We start from the raw sequence: 2934 nt of genomic DNA on the forward strand, positions 1-2934 counted from the left end.
AGGTGGGTTGTCCCCACCTGGTGGCCCCGCAGACCCTAATTCCAACTCCATAAATACCTATTTTTCCAGAAAAAAAAATCAGGGAGAAAGAATTATCATGATCCACGAGACGGAGCCGCTGTCACCTCCTCTTCTTCATTGGGAGGCCAGATCTGGAGTCCGTTTGGGGCTCCGGAGAGGGGGATCTCCGTTCTTCGTCATCACCAACTCTTCTCCATCGCCAATTCCATGATGCTCCTCACCGGGAGTGAGTAATTCCTTTGTAGGCTCGCTGGTCGGTGAGGAGTTGGATGAGATTCATCATGTAATCGAGTTAGTTTTGTTAGGGCTTGATCCCTAGTATCCACTATGTTCTTAGATTGATGTTGCTATGACTTTGCCATGCTTAATGCTTGTCACTTTGGGCCAGGGTGCCATGATTTCAGATCTGAACCGTTTCTGTTATCACCATTATATCCATGTTCTAGATCCGATCTTGCAAGTTATAGTCACGTACCACGTGTTATGATCCGGCACCCCCAGAGTGACAATAGCAGGGAGCACTCTCGGTGATGACCGTAGTTTGAGGACTTCATGTATTCACCGTGTGTTAATGCTTTGTTTCGGTTCTCTATTAAAAGGAGGCCTTAATATCCCTTAGTTTCCAATAGGACCCCGCTACCATGGGAGGGTAGGACAAAAGATGTCATGCAAGTTCTTTCCATAAGCACATATGAGTATTTACAGAATACATGCCTACATTATATTGATGAACTGGAGCTAGTGCCGTATCGCCCTAGGTTATAATTGTCTCATGATGAATATCATCCAACAAGTCACCGATCCAATGCCTACAAATTTATCTTATATTGATCTTGCTAAGTTACTACTATTATCATCACTATTACACTTGCTACAAAATTACTGCTATCACTGTTACCATTACTATTGCTGCTGTCACCACTATCAAAATTATCATATTACTTTGCTAATGATCACTTTGTTGTAGATAATTAATCTCCAGGTGTGGTTGACAATTCAGCTGCTAATACCTTCAAATATTCTTTGGCTCCCCTTGTGTCAAATCTATATATTGGGTTGAATACTCTACCCTCGAAAACTGTTGCGACCCCCTATACTTGTGGGTTATCAAGACCTTTTTATGGCATCATTGCAAAGGAGCATATCTATATTTGTTGAGTCACTTTGGATTATTATCATATTATCACTATGAAGAATCTGAAGGATGCTAAGACTAAGATATTTCGCTCAAAGACGAAGGGAGGTAAGGAACTGCCATCCAGTTCTGCTTTAGATTCACCTTCTGTTATAAGTAAACTTGCAACACCACCACATGCTATTAATTCTGATATGTCGCAAGTTATTGATGATGCTACTTCTGCTATGGATAATGCTTATGATGATGCTAGTACCTTGCTTAATGATGATGCGCCACTTGGTGATTTTCTTGATAAACAAATTGCTAGAGTTATACAACATGATGTTGTTGAATCTGACGATGAGCTTGAAACTGAAACTCCTGAAACACCTACTAGAACTAGCCCTCCTAGATATGAATTGCTTAAGGTATCGGAAGGTTATGTTATGAGTGAGGAGACAACTAGAGATATTCTTGCTTGCAGAGATAGAGATGATCTAGAGAAATTATTGTGCAAGTATAAAGAAAATTCTCTGAATGCTAGAATGAATTGTGATCCTAAGTTTGCTACTTCACCTATCTTTATTGATGGTAAGGATTATGAATTCTCTATCGACCCAGAGTTAATTACTTTGGTTGAATCTGATCCTTTCCATGGTTATGAAACTGAAACTGTTGTGGCACATCTTACTAAGTTGAATGACATAGCGACCCTTTTTACTCATGATGAGAAAACTCGCTACTACTATATTCTCAAATTATTTCCTTTCCCATTAAAGGGTGATGCTAAAGCTTGGTACAATACTCTTGCTCCTGGTTGTGTGCGTAGTCCCCAGGATATGATTTATTACTTCTCTGAAAAATATTTCCCTGCTCATAAGAAACAAGCTGCCTTGCAGGAAATATTTAACTTTGTGCAAATTAAAGAAGAGAGTCTCCCACAAGCTTGGGGGAGGCTTTGCCAGTTACTTAATGCTTTGCCTGATCATCCACTTAAGAAAAATGAAATACTTGATATATTCTATAATGGACTAACCGATGCTTCTAGGGATTTCCTAGATAGTTGTGCTGGTTGTGTTTTCACGGAACAAACTGTTGGACAAGCTGAAGAATTATTGAATAACATATTGAAAAATTATGATGATTGGACTCTTCCTGAACCACCGGCTAAACCCACTCCGAAGAAGAGGGGTATATTATATCTCAGTCCTGAAGATATGCAAGATGCAAAGAAATCTTTGAATGAAAAAGGTATTAAAGATGAGGATGTTAAAAATTTACCTCCTATTGAAGAAATACATGGGCTTAATACACCACCACTACCTAAGGTGGTAGAGGTAAATTCTCTAATGAAGTTCAATGATAATGATAATCCTCACAATATGCACCCTAGCCAATGTCTTTACGAGTTTGAAAATTACATTAGAAAGCAAGATCAGTTCAATGAAAATGTTATGAAACAATTGAAATACAATTCTGATATGATTGCTCGCTTGAGTGACTTGTTATTTAGAACATCAAATGATGTTAGAGGTGTTGGAAAGCATGCTTCTATGGTTCAAACCCAATTAGAGCAAGTTGCTAAATCTCAAAGAGAATTGCTTGATAAAATGAATAATAATATGCATGACTTTGCTGTTAGAGTGGCAACTAGAGGAGGTAAAATGACTCAGGAACCACTTTATCCTGAGGGACACCCAAAAATAATTGAAGAATATTCACAAAGAGCTAACATTAGTGCACCTAGTTATTCTAAAAAGAAAAAGAAAAATAAAAATGATAGGACTGCATGCTCC

The sequence above is a fragment of the Triticum aestivum genome, chromosome 4A, assembly GCF_018294505.1.
Source record: "Triticum aestivum cultivar Chinese Spring chromosome 4A, IWGSC CS RefSeq v2.1, whole genome shotgun sequence".
NCBI lineage: Eukaryota > Viridiplantae > Streptophyta > Magnoliopsida > Poales > Poaceae > Triticum > Triticum aestivum.